The sequence below is a fragment of the Hylobates moloch genome, unplaced genomic scaffold (assembly GCF_009828535.3).
Source record: "Hylobates moloch isolate HMO894 unplaced genomic scaffold, HMol_V3 SCAFFOLD_17, whole genome shotgun sequence".
Lineage (NCBI taxonomy): Eukaryota > Metazoa > Chordata > Mammalia > Primates > Hylobatidae > Hylobates > Hylobates moloch.
This window is the reverse complement of record NW_026652292.1, coordinates 21,367,219-21,390,866: the sequence shown is the minus strand read 5'-3', so window position 1 is coordinate 21,390,866 and position 23,648 is coordinate 21,367,219.

Sequence of the window (23,648 nt, the reverse complement as noted above, 5' to 3'; positions counted from 1 at the left end):
TGAAGTTTTCCAGCTTCCAATCACTCCCTAGTTTAAATACCAGCATACATTTGAGGTTTATGTTACAGCAGCATGACATTTCTCTGTCCCAAAATCTGTCTTAGTTAACTATTGCTATATAAGAAATTACTCCAGATTTTAGCAGGTTGGAAGATAAGTATTGATGCTCCCCCAGTTTGTCTGGTTCAGAAAATGATTTTACCAGTTTGTGTGTTTCAGGAATTTAGCTGATTGGTTCTGACTCAGGAGCTCATGAAGTTGCAGTAAAGATGTCAGGCAGAGCTACAATTCACAGAAGGCTTAGCTGCAGTGGAAGAAACCACTTCCTAGGTGAGTCACTCATATTGCTATGGGCTACAGGCCACAGTTCTTTTCTGTCTATATGCAGACTTCTGTTCTTCAACACATGGACTTCCCCACTGGGATATTTGAGTGTCCTCACAATATGAGTGTCTTTCTCCAAAAGAAGAGAAAGAAAGAAGGAGACACGGAGAGAAAGAGAGAAGACCTTATAGCTTATATGACCTGGTCTCAAAAGTGATATGCCATCACTTCCGTTGTGTTCCACTGGTCACACAGACAGTCCCAGATACAATAGGGGATACTGCACAAGGTCATGAGTACCAGTAGGTAAGAATCACATGGGGCTATCTTAGAGCCTTGCTACCAAAAACTCCTTAATATTTTTGTCCCATAGGAAAAGATGTGGACTTTATGACTATTTTTTCTATAATAAAATGAGCAATGCTAAATGCATGTTATCGGCATATTTTTTATAGTTAGCTAATTTATCACTACAAGATTGATCTTGCCTGTCATTGTTAATTGTTATCACATCTCTTCTACTGACCTCTTGGCTGCAGATCAAAAAATTAATTTTTGGAGGAAAAGAAGTCATTTTATGATACACTCATTGTGATGATTAATTTTGTTTGTCAACTTGACTGGGCTACAAGGTGCCATTTGGTCCTACACTCAATTTGCTGGATGTGTCTTTAAGGGTGTTTCAGAGTGAAGTTAACATTTGAATCTATAGAGTAAGGGAAGTATATTGGCCTCCTTAATGGACAGATGGGCTTCATCAATTCAGTTGAATGTCTGAATAAAACAAAAAAGCTGATCCTTCTGGGAGTAAGAAGGAACTCCTCCTGCCTGACTGCCTTTCAGCTGAGACATGTTTTTCCTGCTCTCAGGTGTGAACTGAAGCATTGACTCTTCCCTCTAGGTCTCAATTCTAATGGCTTTTGGACTGAAACTTATGCCATTGGCTCAGTTGGGTCTCCACCTTGCTGACTGCAGATCTTGGGATCTGTCAGCCTCCATAATTATATGAGCCAATTCCTTGTGTCAGGTTGTCACTGAGGTCCAAGGGAGGGTCTGTGGGCAAGTGGCAGATAGCTGGAAAAACACTCTAGGAATTGTAAACAGTTTCAACATGGCTTTTATTCTCTCTGTGGGTGCAAGGGAGCCATGAATGGCAGCAAGCTGTGGGCGCAAGCAATCCATGGACACATGCAAGCTGTATGTACAGCATTAGTAGGGTAATTACACCGTTTACAGACAATAGTGACTCTGAGCCAAGCACGAGTGCACGTGAGTGGTTACTTAATGCACCTTGTGTGGTGTGGTTACATAATATGTGGAGTTGTGTAACTGCGCTCCAAACTCAGAGTCATGCTGGACCAGATGTCTGCCTCGGCCTATTCTGGACTGTAGTCCATTTTCCTTACACTCCACCTCCTAGGCTGAGGGAGACATAGGCCTTGGACACACACGTCTGACATATAGGCCTAATACATAGGTTTTGGGCACATAGGTCCAACACAGGCTTGAAACATAAGCCTAACAAATAGGCTCTGAGCACACAGGCCTGATACATACACACAGGCCCGACACATACACACAGGCCCGACACACAGGCTTAACACATAAGCCTGACACATAAGCTCTGGGAACACTGGCCTGATACATAGGCTCAACTTACAGGTCTTGGCACACAGGCCCGATACAGAGGCTTGGCACACAGGCCCCTGACACACAGGTCCAACACATGTGGGCAACCACCCCATGGTTACATTACCCCGATGTTACTTTATACGTTAAGCCAGGATTTTTGTTCCCCTACCTTTAGGGACATTGGGGCAGGAAACAACAGGTTACCGTTCATTCCCATACCTGGTTGGAGGAGGTCATCCTTCTTCCCATAGGTTTTGCCACATGGCTTGGCCCTATATAGGCCAGTGACTAACTAGTCAATTCTGTAACTTCCAAGTTAACCTCCTTGGTGATCACCATCCATACTGCTCTAAATTTAGCCAATTGACTACTTTGTCTACACCAGGTTTCAAACCATATGGTGTCAGTACTAGGTTGGACTGCAACAGTGGTTCAGGCAGCAGTAGCACCTTGGCTGGACCCATCTGTGTACCATGCCCCATCAGGAATGGAGGGACACCCTCAGGATCTAGGGATGCCTCAGGCCCAATGGCCTTCTCTTGCATTAGGACTACAGGTCCCAAACTTCTTGCAACTCTGGTGCTAAGGGACTTGGACTCAGCATACTCCACTGTTCTCAGTAATCACCCCACTTTGCTAAAGTGGATGTCTGTGCTGTCCGAGTCCAGGTGGTCATTACCCATGAATGTATCCACCCTACTATTGGGTAAGTCATCCTCATAATGACTGTAGCCCATCTTGCCATGCTCTCATGAACCTAAAGGGCAGCACATGCAGCTACTAACTGCTTCTCTGTCGGTGAATACCAGAGCTCTTCTCACTTCCACAATTGGGACAAAAAGCCGACTGGCATTCTTGAGTGCTTTGTGCACTGCCACAGGCCCCGACCAAAACCATCTGTGATCATGTGTACATCCAGCTCAAACAGGTGCCCCTGGTCAACTACCTGTAAGCCTTGTGCCTGCTGAATAGCCTGCTTGGCTGTCAGGAAGGAGGTCTCAGCTGCATCATCTTAATTCTAGGCAAGAGGAGCACTGTCACTTCTAAATCTGCAAGAGAATCAGAAGTTAGCATGATATCATTAGCAAGACCACAACACATGGTGGGACTATGCACACAGCCCTGCAGCAACACTGTGAAAATCCACTGTTGCCTTCCCATGAAGGCAAACCGTTCCTGGCTCTCTAGAGCAATGTCGATTGAGAAGAATGCATTGGCCAAATTTACCACATAGCAGCACCATCCCAATTCTGTAGACAAATGGTCCATCAAATCCGTGACAGATGGCAGAGCTGCCAAGCCGTGTAAAATATCCAACTCCCAGAATGTATTCAGGTATGGAAGAGACATACACAGTGTGTGAGCATGAAGCCAAACAGCCAATGCTAAGGTTCAAAAATATAGGTTTTACTTTCATTGACCAGCTTTCATAACTGTCTATGTATGCAGCTTTGCCCAGAAACTTATTTGGGTGCAGGGACTAGTGGATTGCTAAGTCCACATGTTGCCTCCGGTCGTCTGGTGTCCCCCAAAGCCATGCACCTCAGCCGCTTCCCTAATCAAGTAGAAAAGGCTCTACATTTCCTGCTGGCTGCAGCAAGTAGTCTTTGAGCTGAAGCATCCAGGAAGGGCCAGGTCACACAGCAATGTCTTTGTCCCCCTTGGGCATTTTCTGAAATTTCCGGTCCAGAGACAGCTCTCTCCGTGAAGTTTAGAGTATTTCATTGGGCTGCTTATTGATTTTCTCTTACTCAACCTCAGCCAAAACCAAATCTATCAACATCTATGAACATGTCACTTGTTGGGGCTCCCTTTTTACCCGTGGTGGGGTGGCCCTGCAGGCAAGGCATCTTCCCCTTCTTTAAGGCACAGACCCCTTGGTCCTGCCAACAGCCTTCTGCTTCCCTGAGAGCCACCATATCAGTGATCACTTTACATATGCGGTGCCCTACATACGGGAGAGGACAGTAACTAGAGAGACAAAAGTGCTCAGGGGCACAGAGCCCAACATGAGATCCATCATGTGGGAGGTGAAACGTCCATCAGCTGGCCCCGGGTATTCAGGTCAAATACAGCCTGTCGCATGCCCATCTCCTGGATGACTTGCACCAAATCTGCATACAACTGCGAGTTTCAGGTATTTCACCAGCATCATTCCACACAGTCCCTATGACTGCTCACAGCCACTCGATCAGGGTGTGGTCACCTTGCCCTTATGCCAACCACCTACTTAATTGCAGCTGCTGATGAAGAGAGGAGTGAGTCTTGATAGACGCCAGCTTTTCCATCTCAGAGGTGGAACAGGGTATATTATCTGCTCCCTCATCCCAGCAATAGCCAATTCTCTTTCTGACAGTCATGCTAATTATTATTTTTTAAACTATAAATAACATAAACACACTTTTCTGTTTCCTGTCCCACAGGTGATCCTTTGGATGTTTTTTAGGGCTCATGGCCCTATGTGATACCTTCTGCTTGTACCCACAAGCACACACTCCTGACTGTACTCTTCTCATATAGCTCTCTTTCTCCATTCTTTTGCTCCAGTTATACCGGCCTTAATAGTATTCCGCAATGCACCAAAAGCATCCCTGCTTTGGAGTATTCTCTTGCTGCTCCCACTGCCTGGAATTATTTCTGCCATTATGCATTATTCTGTCATTTTAGTTTTGCCTTTGTCCAACATAACAGTAGCAGAGAGGCTCTCTCTAACCACCCCATCTTAAATCGCACTTCATTCCCTCATCACTTTCTTTCCCCTTGCCCTCGATTATCCTTCTTCCTAAACCCTTTGGCTTCCAGACCTATTATATATGTATTTTCTGATTTAATTATTTGTGTCTCTTTAATAGAGGCTATGCTTCATAAAAGCAAGAGCTTTTGTGGGACATTTTCTTCCCAGAAGCAAGAGCAGTGTTTTCAGTCCTTCACTTTCTGTTCGGCCTTCAAGCAAAGCAATATAACCCTTGTCTTCTAATGTCTGTGATAGTTCTCATTGAGAGAAAAGCTGGAGTGATGGCAGAGACTGATGTCAGAGTGTGCTTTTCTGATCTGTACCTCTCTCCCGCCCCCACCAGTTATTTAAAAGGCAAAAAAAACAAAAAACAAAAAAAACAAAGCCAAATATCAGAGGGAACAGAGAACTGTTAGCTATTAGACATACATTTCTATTTAAATATGTATTTTATTTTGTAACTGTCATACGCGTCCATGTGAAGAGACCACCAAACAGGCTTTGTGTGAGCAATAAAGCTTTTTAATCACCTGGGTGCAGGTGGGCGGAGTCCAAAAAGAGAGTTAGCGAAGGGAGATAGGGGTGGGGCCGTTTTATAGGATTTGGGTAGGTAGTGGAAAATTACAATCAAAGGGGTTGTTTTCTGGCCAGCAGGGGCAGGAGTCACAAGGTGCTCAGTGGGGGAGCTTCTGGGCCAGGAGAAGGAATTTCACAAGGTAATATCATCCGTTAAGGCAGGAACTGGCCATTTTCACTTCTTTCGTGATTCTTCAGTTGCTTCAGGCCATCTGGATGTATACGGGCAGGTCACAAGAGATCTGATGGCTTAGCTTGGGCTCAGAGGCCTGACAGTAACTCCATGTGCAATTTTGCAGTTACAATAATTATTTTTCTTAAGGCCCTGAAACTGAGTATAAGTAGTTTGATTTTTGGTGGTTATATTTCTGAAGCATAGAAATAAATCTGGTATGCTACTCTATTTCACTAAGGAATCCTCTTCCAAATGTGGTTCTCTAGGAAATACATTTTTAATTAGGACATTTTGTGATTTATTTTTTAAATCTAGATTTGCTTTTATATCATTTATTTAATGTAGTATTTGGTTCTAATATTACTAAAAAAAGTAATCACATAATACCATGCTCTAGGCTGAAACAGAAGAGAGTTTTGGAAACTATCATGTATAATTTTGGATCTTTCCAGTTTAGCTTTTGATTCTAATTTAATTTTCAATTTATGCCTAATGTGCTCCTTAATATGTAAGTAGATTTTTCTCCCTATAGTGCTGTTTGACCAGCTAAATATTTAGATTCAGTTAAATCTTCCTAAAAAAGTTCTACCTAGGCAGACCTTTCTGTTATCTGCAGTTAAATTTGTTTCCATTGGAGTGATCTTCAGTTCTCAAGATTTGTTATTTATGGGCTTTGTTTTCATAGTTCTCTACCCTAGCAGAACATGCTTTCTTTGAAGGCAGCTAGAGTTGGTATCATCTCAAGTATAAATGTAGGTGGAAAATGAAAAACTTTGAGTAAACATTAGATATTAATTTCCACATTTGTTTAATAGAGAGGAACCCTGACTTTAATAGGCTCACTGTCCAGTAGTGACTATAAACATATACAATAGTCTACATTTAACTATTTATAAAATAGTTATTAAAAAATACAAAAAGCTAATAACAACGTATGCCAGTGAGGGAAGAGAGAGACCCTCTCGTATTGTTTTATATTGTTTTATACTCAGTACCTGTTTTAAGAAAAAAACAAGGTAGTGAAATCAAAGAGAGGCAGCCCCGGACCAGGCCCAGGACCAGGCCTGGGACTGCCTGGCCTAAACCCAGTAGTTAAAAATCAACTTATAACCTAGAAACCAATGTTATTCATAGATTCCAGACATTGTATAGAAGAACACTGTGAAACTCCTTGCCTTGTTCTGTTTCTCTCTGACCACCAGTGCATGCAGCCCCTGTCACGTATCCTTTGCTTGCTCAAATCAATCACGACTCTTTCACATGAAAGCTTTAGTGTTGTGAGCCCTTAAAAGGGACAGAGATTGTGCACTTGGGGAGCTCGGATTTTAAGGCAGTAGCTTGCTGATGCTCCTAGCTGAATAAAGCCCTTCCTTCTACAACTCAACGTCTGAGAGGTTTTGTCTGCAGCTCATCCTGCTACACGAGATCCCTAGCATTTATCAGAGATTGTCTCGCTTTTAAGAAGAGATTGTAGTCAGTAACTGGAGAAAATGCATAATAAAATATTTAAATGCAGCATTTATTTTATGTAAATATGAATAGATAATACCCCAAGGGTTGTTTTTACTCAATCAATAATTAATTAATTAAATCACCCACTATCTAGCACTTAAGCACTAGCTAAAATGAGGGGCATATGAAAGAAAAAAAAATGGTCATTCTACAGACCTTATTATAATTTCTATTTTTCACAAGAAATGGAAATATACTAACTTAAAGTACAAGACTGACACGATCATCATAATAGTAACACAAAGCTGAGATTTTTAAATTTCTGCAAGATGGTAAATTTACAAGGTTATAGTTCCTCTCAAACGAAATCAACTATTAAACATGATGTTTGGTCAGAGGAGGTCATCTTCTTCCCAAAGGTTTTACCACACGGCTTGGCCCTATATGGCCAACAGAGCATTGGGAATTTACAAATTTGAATTTATTGTTAAACAACAATAGCAAAAATTGTGGCAACACAGCATTGGGAATTTGTTGGTTCTGAAAGATGGTTGATTTAATCTGGAGCAGAGGTGTCCGGGAATAATTTTTTGACAAATTAGAATAAAAGAATGCATCTCCCTGGAAAAACTAATGCTCACACCAAATTGCATAAATCAGCAACATTAGCAAAAACTGTTATTCCAGACCAGTAACTGAGCAGTCGTGGTCTATTCAAGTGTTGAGTAAACAGTTTGGTGATTGACTAGCCTGGGGCATTCACTCCCATGCACTTTCTCTTTTCAGCCCCCAGGAGTAGTTCAGAGCTCACCCACCAACCTATTTAATCTGAGGAGCTGGAGAGAATGTTCTGATCTCAAGGAGTATTTGCTAGCCTTTTACCAAATGAAAATGAGTCAAAGTTTTTTTCTGATGTTTTGGTATCAGTTCGTAGTTGCATACTCAAATAACAAGACATCTGAGGAGGCAAACTAATTTAAAACAAACAAAATATTAAACAAAACAACAGGAACAACAATAATCAAAAGGAAAAATTTGATTACAGATACCACTAGATGTAGAAGTGTTCCATTATAGGCATCAATGATAAAATAATGAAGAAAATATATCATCAATTTAAAGTGAAATATATGTCATTTTACAAATGGGGTTGTTTATATATAAAATTATGTATAGTTGAAATTTGTTTACAAGATGGCAAAAATAGTGAAGCAAATGTATCTGAATACTAAATTATGAGTTAGAAAAAGAAATGTAAGTTCTTTGTAGAAAAAGTTTCAATAAATTAAAAACACAAATTAAAATTATCTTAAGTGGATGTAGAAAAATTAATAACGGTAAAAAATTCAAAGATCTAAAAAATAAAATGGAAATATTTAAATAAATAACAGAGATAAATTATCTTGAAATAAACAAAAGCACATAGGATTTCAAATAAGAAAAATACGAAAAATTGTCACTGGAAAACATTTTAGTGAAATTTCAGACTATCAAGGACAATGAGAAAATTATAACAGCTTTCAAGGTATGTTCCTATCACTTAGAAAAAAGAGCAAGAATTAACATAATATTCACAGCAAAAACTTAAGATATGAAGCAATTGCAATTATATATAAAGAATTACATAATATGTAACATATAAATAAATATAAAATATAAAATTTATATGTATAGAATATATATTACATATGTGTATATACGGCAGAATATAATATATAATATATATCATATATTTTATATACATTTATAACATTATATATGTTATATATTATGTAATTATGTATATATACCATGTATAAGATATATTTTATACAAATGAATTATATTTTTTATATTTATTTATATATATTAAACATTATATACATTAAAAAGAAAAAATATGGTTGGGAGACTGTATCTAGCAGATATTTTGACATCTTATAAACATCACTCATCAAAGTAGTTTTGTGTGGATACAATAAAGGTTTTGAAGCAGCAGTTGATATACATAATATCTTGCTATATGAGAGATCAGTGAAAAAGAGAGAATATTCCATTAATAATGTTGGAAAAATGTGTTATCCTGTATCAAAAAATAAAAATGGATTTCAAAAATTTATTCCATCTCACATACACAAATTAAAGAGTGAAATGGGGATGTAAATATTAAAATTTTTAAATTGTAAAATAATACTTTATGACCTAGTGTTAAAGAAGTATTTTAAAACACACATGAAAATAATGATATATTTGAGGACATTAATATTTCCTAAAAATATGTCATGAGTAGACAAGCCAAAGCATAGGAGAAAATAATTCAAATATGTTATTATATTTATGTTAAAATTGATTTTAACTTGTTCATTCAAGTTAACTATGTATAAAGTTGAATTATATAAAATGACTTAAAATTGGCTGGGTGGGGTGGCTCACGCCTGTAATCCCAGCACTTTGGGAGGCTGAGGCAGGCGGATCACAAGGTCAGGAGTTCAAGACCAGACTGGCCAATATGATTAAACCCCGTCTCTACTGAAAATACACAAATTAGCCTGGCGTGGTGGCAGGTGCTTGTAGTCCCAGCTACTCAGGAGGCTGAGGCAGGAGAATCCCTTGAACCCAGGAGGCGGAGGTTGCAGTGAGCCGAGATCACACTACTGCACTCCAGCCTGGGCGACAGAGTGAGATTCCATCTGACAAAAAAAATAAATAAAATAAATGAAAACACTTGAAATTACTTCAAATATTTTAGGATAATAAATGATCAAATATTGTAAATTCTCCATGCTTTAAATATATATACTCTATGATCTGAGGATTTCTCTTCTAGATATTTGCCAAAGAGAAATCCATGTGTGTGCACCCGCACCAGTCCATGAACAGAAATTGTCTTAGTATTAATATTTACAAATAAAATGCTAGGAATAACTCCTTTACTTATCAACAATAGAATGAATAAATATATTGTGCTATTTGTTTAACCAAAGTTATACATCATGAAAACAAATTAACTCCAATACCATATAACAAAATTGCATAAACCTGTTATGAAATTTTTAGAAAATCCACAGGAGAGTATGTATGACTTCATCAGTGCAGACAAAACCTGATAAAAAGGACAAATGAAAGCAAGACATTTTTAGAGGCTTGTAAATTTGTGATAAGGATATAATGATATGCAAGAGGATTATTAACATGATAGTTGTTTTCTGCAGGAAACAGTATAACCAGTGGTGTAAATTTTTTTTTTTTTTTTTTTTGGAGACGGAGTCTCGCTCTGTCCTAGGCTGGAGTGCAGTGGCGCGATCTCGGCTCACTGCAAGCTCCGCCTCCCGGGTTCACGCCATTCTCCTGCCTCAGCCTCTCCAAGTAGCTGGGACTACAGGCATCCGCCACCACGCCCGGCTAATTTTTTGTATTTTTAGTAGAGATGGGGTTTCACCATGGTCTTGATCTCCTGACCTCGTGATCCGCCCGCCTCGGCCTCCCAAAGTGCTGGGATTACAAGCGTGAGCCACCGCGCCCGGCGGGAAGCATTTTGAAAGGCTTCAGTGGCTCTTTTAGGTTGAGTGGTGGTCAATTATTCACTTTTATTTGTATATTTTTTTTATATTTAAAATAGGTAAACATGATTGATAAGCAGGATTTGTTATTTCAGGTGAAAAGAGTGCTTTGCGGGGGGGTCAAAATTAGATAATGGAATAATAAAGGGACAGTGTGGCAAGATCATAGATGAGAAATTGAATTGTACTAGACCTCAGGCATCTTGTGAATAGTAACAAATAATTTACAGAGTTTAGATTTTACTCTAATCATAAAAGAGAGCAATAAACCAATTTAGATTTTTTTTTTAAAATATGTCAATCTGGCTGCTGTACGGGAAAGTTTGTGTTTTATTCTTCTCCAGAGTAAATAGTAGATGTGAAAATACCAATTTGGGAATTCTTACAGTAACCCATGTGGCAGATGTTGGCTTAGATTCATTTGATTGTCACAGGGCTGAAGGGAAATAGATAGCTTTGAGATATATATAGGAGCTATCATTTACAAGACTTCATGATGGATTGGATCTAGTGGTTTAAGCAGAAGCAGCTGTTGAACAATGTTTCAATGTCTTCAGCTTGAGTGACTGAAGGAAGGACAATCTATTAATGTAGAGAACCTAATAGGAATAATTGAATTGTGAATAGGGCTAGATTAAGATTTTCAGTTTGGATATGTTATATTTGGGCATATTATGTTGTGTTTAAATACTGACATGCTGCTTTCTGCGAACTAGCTGAATGGAAAGATTAAGTAATCAGTTTGAATGATGTATCTGGAAAGCCGGAAAGAAACATAGCCTAAAAACAGAGGGTCATGGCTTGGAGAGACCCACCAAGGCCTGGGAATGAATGAAATCACCTAGAGAGAGAGCGAGGAAAGAAAGAAGTCAAGGTCTGAGGTGGTACTACTTAAGCAAGATGAAGTGGAAGAATTAGAAATAAAGAGAATGAGAAGGAATGGCCTGAGAGGTAAAAGAAACAAAATATGAAAACATAGTATCAGAGAAGTCAAGAGAAAAGTATTTTCAAAAAGAATAATCTTGGACAAATGCTACAGTGAAATTGGGATAAAGGAAGACTAGTAAGTTTCTACTAGATTTGGCAAATGCAAGTCACTGGTGGCAGTAAGGAAGAAAAGTCTGAGTGGTACTGTCAGTGTGGAGTACTGAAGAGTGGATGATAGTTAAGGGAGAGAAGATGATGTGTACAGTTAACCCTGTAAAGAAGCTTGAGTTTGAACCCCAGGCGGAAAACTTGACAGCTTGTTATACAATTGTGCAATGGAAAATCAGGTTAACTTTTTCACTATTTTTTCCTCATGAATCCTAATCTTGCTAGATAGCATGGAGTAAAGAAGGCTTAAAATTGACAAGCTTTGTCTGGTTTAGACAACCTGTTTCTGGTAGTTTATTTTCTTTTAAATAAATGTGTTCAGCAAATATTCTCTCCCCTCTTCCTTCCAAAGATGGAACATGAAAATCCGGGGCTGTGTGATGGTGGGGGTAGTGGTTATAGCTACCTGCCCCTGGGGTAGAGGAAAAAGGACTCTTGGATTTGTATGTAAGCAGCATTTTTTTGTCTTCTGGGTCCATCATGTTGATATAACATGACAAAGGTAGATTCTGTGCACCTACCAGGCATTTCTATGTAAAGTCTACAGCTGGAATTCACAGCTACTTTGATCAATAAAGTCTTAGACAAGAGTGTCAAATGTAGATAAAATAGCTATGATTAGTAGATGGAGGATAATTAATAAAATAATTATGGAAATTAGAAGTAAATTAATTTTCCACCAATGTTTGATACATGCTTTTAAATGTCAACCAAAACCCCAGCTCTATCTATACAAGACCAACCTTTGGTCAGTATCTTGTCAACAAGCAAACACTAGTACTTCTTTTTTTTTTTTTTTTTTGAGACAGAGTCTTACTCTGGTGCCCAGGCTGGAGTGCAGTGGCGCCATCTTGGCTCACTGCAAGCTCCGCCTCCCAGGTTCAAGTGATTCTCCTGCCTCAGCCTCCCGAGTAGCTGGCACTACAGGCACCCACCACCACGCCTGGCTAATTTTTGTATTTTTAGTAGAGACGGTTTCACCGTATTGGCTAGGCTGGTCTCTAACTCCTGACCTTGTGATCCGCCCACCTTGGCCTCCCAAAGTGCTGGGATTACAAGCATGAGCCACCACACCTGACTTACTACATTTTTTTATGTGATGATGATAACCGAACCTAATACACACAGATGCAATGTGCTTATTTTCTATGTATTCATTCATTCCTTGATTGATGTTTTTACTCAAAAATTTGGAAATCTAATATTGCTGAACCTCATACTAACCGATAATGACTGAAAAATGAGTAACAGTGGCCCTCTACAACAGAATGTTACAGAATGTAACACAAACAACAACAACAACAACAACAAACACTAAATGAATGAGTGCAGACTAGAAAAGAAACACAAAATTTTAAGTTTGCTATAATGTATAAAACCACAAAATTGTCTGGAAATAACTAATACTGTATGTCACCATATATTAATCCACTACCTGTTAATTCAATCACTTAGTAATTTGGATCACTGTGGATTGGTTTACATTTAATTAATCTTTTCATTTACACTCCATGTATGAAAGTAAGTAGTATTTTATCAACGATAGGAAGTCACTAGCAAACCCACTGGCAGGCAAAGATCCTTATAGACACACACACTGCTCTCAAAGCTTGACGTCTCTCTTAAAAATTAATTAGGAAAAAAGAACTCCAACTTAAAAGAGCTCATAGTCTCAATTTCAAGAAGCAATTTCTGTCTCTTTAGCTAAATACATGGTGGGATGAAACTGCAGGGGAGATCAAGTGCTGTTCCTAACGTTTTGGGATCTGTAATCCTATCCAATATTAAACAAGTCTCCATCAATGAATGTATTAGTTTCCTAGGGCTACCATAGCTAAACAGTATAAATGGGGAGGAGAGGAGTGGGTATAAGAAGAAAAATATATTGTTTCACAGCTCTAGATATCAAGAGCCCAAAATCAATCAAGATATTGGCAGGGCCTTATTCCCTCTGAAATTTGTAGAGGACAATTCATTCCTTGCCACTGCCTAGTTTAGAGTGGTTTGCCAGTAACCTCTGCATCCTTTGGCTTGCAGCTGCAACACTTCAATCTAAGCCTCTGTTGTCAGATGGCATCTCTCCTATATGCCTCTGTCATCACAGGGAGTCTTTATCTTCTTAGAAGGATGCCAGTTGGCTGGATGGTCCCTGGATAGCCTTGGCTGACCAGTTTCTCCCTTTTTTTCTTCTTGCCTGTAATTCTCATGATAATTGTAGAATGCACTGGGAGTACAATACCTGAGATAAGGAGGAACTGCCTGGGGGAGGCTTCGTTTTGATTCTCTCTCCTCTGGAAGGAAGATCTTCTTCCGAGCAATGCTCAGTGACTTATGTGGACCCTGAGGTATGTAATCTGGGGTGGGCTGCTTTTGGGGTTCCTCAGCTATGGTGCAATCGAGACTCCCTCTGCTTCCTTGGGGAGCTCCTTTCTTGAGCCTAAAGGAATGACTTACAATGGATTCTAGGCTTTCTTTGTCCCCTGCTGTCTCTGTAAGAAATAAATGTGCTTCATTTAACTTGTGTGTGAGTGTGTTCTGCCTCACCAGACTCAGGCAATTGATAAAACTGCAGCCAGAATGTGGTGGAGCTGTCTGGACTCTTATTCTCAGTGGTTGCCATAATGATAATCTTTGCCATCCCCCAAGCTGTGAGTCCTCCTTTGGGACCAATTATTAGTGAACCGTCTTCACACGGTCATATTAGATTAGAACTAATCTGTAATGACCTCTTCTTAACTTTATTACATCTGCAAAAATCCCAATTTCCTAATAAGGTAACAATCTGAGATGGTGAGGACTTCAACATATGTTTCTGAGGGACACTAATCGGCCCATAAGAATCCACATTGACATGAAAAGATAGAACGAGTGACAGGGAGGTTATCAATGTGAGTGTGTTCTCTTTTTCTGATAGACAGATTTGTAACTGGGGAAGGAAAAGTCCTTTCTTCACTGGTAGTTTCTCTTTCTCTTCCCCTTACTAATCATCAAAGGCTGAAAAATGAGTGTGTACGAATATGTGTGTGTCTGCGTGTGTGTGGAGAGAGAGAGAGAGAGAGCAAGCGAGCAACCCTCATGTCTCCTTAGGCGCTTTTACTCTCTGTCTCTTCCCCTCCCTCTTTCTCTGTATACAGATATATGATACTATAGGAGAGGAAACATTGATTAAGCAATGTTTCTGGATACAGATGACTATTCAAATTAAAAAGTCACTTTCCTGTTTGTCCACTTAGAAGTGATTTTGATCTTGCCACATCATTTACCATGAAGCCAACACTCCAATTCAAGAAGAATTGTTTTAAAAATTAAACACAAGGCCGGGCGCTGTGGCTCACGCTTGTAATCCCAGCACTTTGGGAGGCCGAGGCGGGCGAATCACGAGGTCAGGAGATCGAGACCACGGTGAAACCCCGTCTCTACTAAAAATACAAAAAAATTAGCCGGGCGTGGTGGCGGGTGCCTGTGGTCCCAGCTACTCGGAGAGGCTGAGGCAGGAGAATGGCGTGAACCCGGGAGGCGGAGCTTGCAGTGAGCCGAGATCGCGCCACTGAACTCCAGCCTGAGCGACAGAGCGAGACTCCGTCTCAAAAAAAAAAAGAAAGAAAAATTAAACACATAATATTTTTACCTCCCTGAGCCTGGGAAAAAATTGCCAGGGTCAGTGCCTTGTGGACTTAGCTACAAAACCTTATTCCTTTTTCTTTTTGGTCAAAGGAGGGAGCCATCAATTCTTCTGAAATTGTTGCTGTCAGTAGATTGCTGTTAAGATGTTTATATCTTAATCCAGAGGTTCCTAACTAACAAATGTGAATTACTTGCAAAGACATAAATGGTAGGAGATCATTAGAATATTTAACTAAAGTAACCATGCTTAGAAATTGCTTTTCTAAATATGGAATTATTTACTATACAAAAAAAGAAAATGAAACTGACCTATGGTGGCAGGGCTTTTTGGTAGGTTCTATTGTTACCAGGGGGTCTTTGCTCCCAGAGCTCCCAAGATGGTGGCACGCCTCTTGCGCTCTGACCTGGGGTTCTTGGCTTCAGGGATTCCAAGGAATGGAACCTTGGGCCATGCGGTGAGTGTTACAGCTCTATTAGAAGACATGGGTCACTGAAGAGAACTGTGGAACCCAGCGACTAGTGTTCAGCTCGATTAGGATGAACCTGGGCACTTAGCCGAGCAGGAACAATGGCGGGCCTCTAGCCCTATGGGGAGCAGCAACGGGCGCCTCACTGGATCACAAGCTCAGCGGACACCCTGCTGGATCTGGAGGGGTGGAAGTCAGTGGTGGGTCTGCGACAACGGCGATCAGCAGTGGTGGACGGTGAGCAAAAGCTCAGCTCCAGCCGGAGCAAACACGGACCGGAAGAGCTTGCAGTTGCAACATTTAATAGAGTGAAAACAGAGCTCCCATAAAACAGGAGGGGACCCAAAGGGGGTTCCCCGATTGGGCTCGAATGCCTGGGTTTATATCCCGATCATTGTCCCTCCCCCTGTGCTCTCAGGCGATACATGATTTGATTATTTCTTTGCTCCCCGTTTTTAGCCTAATTTGTATTTTTGTGAGCCCTCTTTACTACCTGATTGGCTGGATGTGAGCTTAATTACAAGCCCTGTGTTTAAAGGTGGGTGCGGTCACCTTCCCCAGCTAAGCTGAGGAATTCTTAGTCAGCCTGGGAAATCCAGCTAGTCCTGTCTCTGACTATGACATCTGCTCCTACCTATAATTGAAATGAGCTAGGAAATTTTAAAACATTTTTTTTTTAAAGAATTCAGCTAAATAAAGCTAAACCATCTTATGATGAAGGTTTATGCAAGGCAGGCAATATTTTTAACAAATTATTATTAGATGTTAAATATACTGAAGAGATAACACTTAAAATTAGTGCTTTTTATGTTCTCACTTATAAGTGGGAGCTGAACAAAGAAAACACATGGACACAGGGAGGGGAACAATACACACTGGGGCCTGTTGGGGGGTGGCAGGGAGTGGGAGAGCATTAGGAAATATAGCTAATGCATGCTGGGCTTAATACTTCGGTGATGGGTTTATAGGTGCAGCAAACCACCATGGCACATGTTTACCTATGTAACAAACCTGCACATCCTGCACTTTAAAATGAAAGTTAAAGTTAAAAAATAAACAAAATAAGTGCTTTTATATTTGTCTGTAAATGAAATGCATATAGAGGATGTAGCCCCTTCTTTTAAGTCAAAGCTATCTGTGCAAAACTTCCTCAATTCCTAAATAAATATTCTTGAACCACAGAGGCTTCTCCTATTATGCATCATGAGAGTTTTCATGAAAAAGATCCATGAGATATCAGAATCTTTCTTTGAAGGCTCTATGTACAGAATTATTTTTGCTATAAGTACACTACAGGTACTAAATGCTGGAATTGGAAAAAGTGAAAGATGAAGCAATTCATATTATATCACTCTATTTGCTGTTCTTTAATCATGTAAAACATTACAGTATTTCTAGCTAGAAATTCCATTTGTGTTTATCTGCTCAACCCTACAATTTTGCAGATAAGTCAACTGAAATAGATATGTTTACTTTTTCCTATCTAAGTGGATTGTAAAATACAAAATGTCAAAGAATGCATTTTACATGTTTTATAGTTTGGTAGAAAGATGCTGAACTGGGAATTAAGTAGAATAAGAAATGTATTTTTCAGTAAAATGTGGGAAGTTTTTTCATTGTACTTGGAAATTTCCAGAAATGATTCTTATTTGCCTTCAGCTTCTAACCTCATTGTAGTATCTTTTCCGAGATTTCTTTACTAATTGTTTATAAAATGATTAACTACATGAATAATAACAGATTTGACATTATATAAGCACTTATTCATATGCAAATTATAATGAAAATATTCCATTTATTTTTAAAATAAAATTGAATTTTAGGATAGTTTTAGACTTAAAGCATAGCTGTGACAATAGTCAGAGAGTTTCCATATAGTCACACCTGATTTATCTTATTATTAACATCTTAATACAATGCATGGTACAATTGTCACAATTAATAAATCTTATTACTAACTTATAAATTAATAATTTATATAAATCTTAATAATATTATTAACTCAATGCTACTCTTCATTCAGATTTCCTATTTAATGTCCTTTTCTCTTCCAGAATTCCATAAATTATACGACATTACATTTAATTTTCATGACTCCTTAGACTTCTCATGGCTGTGGAACGTCAAGTCAATTTCTCAGATTTTCCATGTTTTTAGTAACCTTGACAGTTTTGAGCAGCACTGTATTAGTCTACTGGGTAGGACTGCCCTGATATTATACCATAAACTGGGTAGCTTAAATAAAAGAAATTAATTTTCTCCCAGTTCTGGAGGCTGGAAAGTACAAGGTCAAGGTGTCAGCTGATTCAGTTTCTGGCAAAAGCTCTACTTTTTGCTTGTAGACAGGTACTGTTTTTTCTCATAGTGAAAAGACAGAGAGAGCCCCTCTCTCTTCATCTGCTTAGAAGCTCACAGTCTTATCAGATTAAAGCCTTGCCCTTATGATGTCATTCAACCTTAATTAGCTCCCAAAGTTCCTTTCTCTAGATATAGTAGTATCGGGGGTTGGGGCTTCAACATATGAAATTGAAAAGGGGGGCAAAAGTCTATATCGCTTGCTGATCAAGTATTGTGTTTAATGTTCCTTGATTGTGGTTTGCTTGATATTTTTCTCATTATTAGAGTGAGGTTACGTGTTTTGCGGAGGAAGAATAAGAAAGGTGAAGTGCCACTCTCATTATACCATATCAAGGGCACATGCTATGGACCTGACACATTAATGTTGCTACTAACCTTGATCATCTGGGGTAGATAGTGTTTGTCATGTTTCTTCACTATAAGTGTACTCATTTCTCCAGTTTCCATATTCTGTGCTTTGGGAGTAAGTCTCTATGAGCAGCTCATGCCCAAGGAATGGGGAGTCATGCTTTATCTTTTTGAAGGCAAAATATCCACAAGAGTTATTTGGAATTCTTTGGTACAGAAAATTAACCAACTTTCAATTTATTTACTTACTCATTTATTCACTAATTTGTTTTTCTCAGCTGGGATTCATGTATGTTTATTTTGTTAGTTGGGTTATAATTCAATATTACTTTATACTGTTGCCCAAACTGCTTCATTTTTGGTCATTGAAAGTTTTTTCAAATGGGATTTGAGTTCTTTATCTCTTGACATACTTTTATTGTTTCATGGTGTGTGTGTGTGTGTGTGTCTGCCTGTGCATGTGTGCACATCAGCACTTACTAACTTTCTGGCTTTATAAGATAATCTGGGCTCATTTTGCTTATTTATTGCTCCAGTTCTAGAACCCACTAATTCTCTAAGGAGACTTGGTTTCTTTTCATAGAGAATAGTATTAAAAATAAATATCTAAATGTAAGTTGATTGTATTAAATTTTGATGTAAATTTTACAAATTAGAAATGAGCTCAGTTGTTACTTTGCATATTGAAAGTATTTTTAAAACACGTGTTATTCAAATACTGCTTTTGTCAAATTTTAATATTTTATTAACATTATATCTTTCCCAATTTGTGTCAAACTGACAATTGTTCTATATATTTAAAAAAGCCGTCAGAATAAGACATACATTTCCTTAAAGTATACCATTTGATATATAAAGTATAAAGCATTAGGAAAAAATTATCTAGAACTTCCAGTTTCAACTCCAAAAGAAAAAAATTTAGAAGTAATTAATCTTTTCCTTAAAAAAAAGTGGGACAAACTTAAAATCAATGACTTTTCTTTGATCCATCAGAGAAATTAAGTCAAAGGTGAAAATGCCACCTTGAAATCTGGATACATAGGTGCAGAAAGTTACACCAAGTGCTGTTTTCCAGAAACATAAGCCGCTGGAGCCATAAATTGATAAGAATAGGTAAGGTATAATTTCTGGCAATTCACTAATAATTTTGATAAATTACTAGAGGCTGGGTGTAGTGTAGATTTTTATGAAAGCAAGAAACTTGTGGGTGCACCAAGCTTTTTCTCTAGGAATCACATGAGCTTCTCTCAGTGAAGAAGTAAAGATCCCAGAACTATTCACTTCCCTACTTTTGACATGGGGAGCAAAAGAATAAACATGTTTAAATATGCCTAGAAACTTTTCCAAAACAAAACCTTACACTTTAGGAGCAAAGACTTCTCCAGGGCCTTGTTCCAGCTGGGAGAAAGGCATTCTTCCCACTTCACCATTCTTCAGCCTTCCTGTCTTACCTAAAGAGGAAAAATGTCAACAGGAGTCAACTGTTCAAAGAAATTGTTTAGAGCCACCGTACCCGATAATTGATTAGGTGGCAGGGAAAATAAAAAGCTCTACCCCTGTAGAAAAATTTGAATTTCACAAGTGCAAGAAAGAGGCCCACTGAAAAGCTAAAATGTAATCAGAGGATTATGGACTGTTCCCCTGCCCTACATCTTGTCACTAGAGCAGGACTCCACTGTAATGGCATGTAATAGGATTACATCAGAAAGAGCTTCAAGAGATACTATCTGAGAAACAATACATTGAGAAGTTCATTAATCAAAAGAGAAGACAAAAACAGGGAAACCAGAAGAATTTTTAACCTCTAATACCTACGTTTATAGCAAATATTAAGCACAGTTCAACTGCAAGACAGGTGACCGTAACTTCCCACATTTACTTCATTTTCTGTTATTCAGTACAATCTGTTTAGTTTTCAACAAATAATTAAAAGATATGGCAAAGGGCAGGCAAAAACTGTCTGAAGGGACAATTATCAGAACCAGATTCAGATATAACATTGATGAAATTATGAGGCAGGAAATTTAAAATAACTGTGGCTAATACGTTAATGGTCCTGTCTAAAAACAGACAACATGCAAGAATAGATGGGTAATAAAGTCATACATGAAAAATCAAAAAAAGAATAGAAGTAAAGGTTCAAAATAAAAAAACACTGTAATAGAAAATAACACTGACTTTGATGGGCTTATCAGTAGACGTGACACTGCTGAGGAAAGTATCAGTGGACCTGAAGATAGGTCAATAGAAATTTTCCAAATTGAAATGCAAAAAGATTAATGTGTATATAAGCTCCTTAGTTTTGAATATTTTATGAGAATGTCTTTAGAGTGCTGTTTCTTCCAAAGTCTAAATTGAGAAAAACTGTATTAAAATCAAATCCATTGTGATTTGTTTTAACAACTCAATTTTATTCTAAGATATTCATTAAGGTATAGAATGATTGCATAATTGTCACCCTGTTTCGTTTAATTTGTCGAAAAATTACTAAATTCATTCATAAAATGGTACCAACCAATATCAGACAGCTCCTCAGTGTCAAACTTTTTACCAGTTAAATTAAAGGTGAGTAAATTAACTAAGTTTCTCTTTTTCTTTTTATTTAAAGTAAAAAACTCAAAAACTATAATATAACCATGGTCCTAAAATAATTCCTATGCACTAAATAATGTAGAAGAGGATTTAAAGTGCATAAATCTATAAATAATTTTAGAAAGTTTTAATAGGTGTTATAAAACATGAATAAAATGGTCATCAAAACAAAAGTATCCTAAAGTGATAAAAATGCTAATAAGAGCCCACACGGAATACATACTAAAAGCTCTTCTTTTCATAATTCGCCCATCACATTGTATGAGGCTTTTTTTCTATGATATTTTACCTGAACATTAGAAGCTATTTAGTCAATGCTGCATTGTATGTAGAATAACACTGTTGCTATGTTTGCTTCGTACCCCCAGGAGGCATCATGCTTCTTTTCTTGGATGAAAATCCCCAAGTTTAGACAATAAGTTATATAGTCATTGTGATTTTATTGCTTGTGGTCAATCACTGACACAGTTTTTAGGTCATGGAATCAATGTCATCTTACATTAATGTGAAAACCACAGTACTCATTCTACCTTTGCTTGTGTATATTGCTTTTTTACCATTGCCATCAGCTCATGGTTGGTTTTCCCATTTTCAAGTTACTTTTTTAAATTATAATCTACTCAAATTCTTATTACAGTCCGTCTCTCATTTAGTAAAGAGTACTGTATCAGCTTTAGTCATCCTTTTCATTCTTAATTTTGTTATTCTTGCTTAACAATTCCACTCCTTTCCTATTTCCCAATGTGTGGTCACAGGCTGAATCAGAAACAATACCCTCTCTGAAACCAGACATTTATTGCTTGATTTCTCAAGACTTCAACAACTCAGCAATTATTTGAATAAAAACAACTCCTTTTATTTTCTTTCACTTTTTAAGTAATATTACATTGAAATATAATGCATTTAAAGAAAAATGCTTACAAGAATAAACCCAGAATAAGAAATTGTATAAATTAAATGACGCTGTGTCAACAAGTAGAATGTGTCTAATACCCCAGAGCCTCTGCATTTTTTACATTTCTTTTCCTATCCACGAATCATTCTCCTTCTCCCTTCTCTTCCTCTTTTCTCTCTCTCTTCATATATATATTGACCCTTGAACAACATGACCCTTGAACAATATATATGCTGACCCTTGAACAAAATGGTTTTAACTGAATGATGCCACTTACATGAACATTAAAAAAATATGTTGAAAACATTTTGGGGGATTTGCACCAATTTGAAAAAAACTCGAAGATGAAATGTATAGCTTAGAAATACTTTTTAAATTAAGTAAAAGGTATGTGATGAATACATAAAATACATGTAGATTCTAGTCCATTTTATTATTTGATAACAAAAAATTTAAACAAATCCATCAGAAAAATTTTAAATTGAACAAAACTTTTGCACACAAACACTTAAGGACCATACATGGCACCATTTGCCTTCATGAGAAATGTAAACAAATATAAAGATGCTGTATTAAATGATAACTGCATAAAATTAACCACAGTACATACTGTACTACTATAATGATTTTTAACCACCTCCTATTGTTATTACAGTGGGCTTAAGTGTTGTGAATATCTGCTTAAAATGCCATGTGATGCTATTTATCCCCCTTATGAACCGTTTCTTCCTCCAGTAAATTGTGTATCACAGTAAAGAGTGATCTAGTGCTGTTACTGCATATTTTTCACTGTGTTTAGTGCAATGTCGTAAACCTTGAATCACACCGTGGAACCCATAGGAAGTGCTGCTAATGATGCTCAGAGTGTTCCCAAGAAGCAGAGGAATGCTATGACATTACAAGAAGAAGCTGAATTGCTTGATAGGTACCATTGATTAAGGTCTGCAGCTGTGATTACCTATCATTTCAAGATAAATGAATCCAATATAAGGCCCATTGTAAAAAGATAATAAAATGAAAATAAATAAAAAGGGAAAAAATCCATGAAGCTATCATTATAACTATACCAGCAGCATGAAAATCTTGAACATTTTGTGAAATACCTTTTTATCTTGTATTTAAAAAGCAGCTTTTATTTGGGAATAGGATTGCTATAAGAAAGGCATACTGATAGACTCATATAATTTAAGAAAACTCAAAGTCATTATATGAAAATGCAAAGCAAAGGAACGTGGAGAATTTAAAACTAGAGAATTTAATGCCAATGAAAGGATGGTTTGATAATTTTAGAATGAGGTTTGGCTCTTGAAATATCAAAATAACAGGAAAAGTGGCTTCTGCTGACCACGAGGCAGCAGACAAGTTCCCAGAGGCAAATAAGAAAATCATTGAGGAGAAAGGATATCTACTTGAACAAGTTTTTAATGCAGAAAAAAGTGTCCTGTTCTGAAAAAAAAAAAAAATAGAATATCACAAAGGACATTTATTAGTACAAAAGAGAAGTGAGCCTCAGGATTTAAGGCAAGAAGAAATAGGCTAACTCCACTGTTTTGTGTAAGTGCATTTGGTGTTATGATCAGGACTGCCCTTATGTATAAAGCTGCTAACGCTGAGCATTGTAGAGAAAAGAGAAAAAACAGCTACTAGTTTTTTGTTGTACAAGAAGGCCTGGACAAGGAGAATGTTTTTTCTGGATTGGTTGCATTGACACTTTGTTCCTGATTTCGGGAAGTAACTTGTCAGTAAGGAACCGCCTTTTAAAGTTTCTTTTATTCTTTAATTGGCCAATGCCCTGGCCACTCAGAACCCTGTGAGTTCAACAACAAAGGTGTCAAAG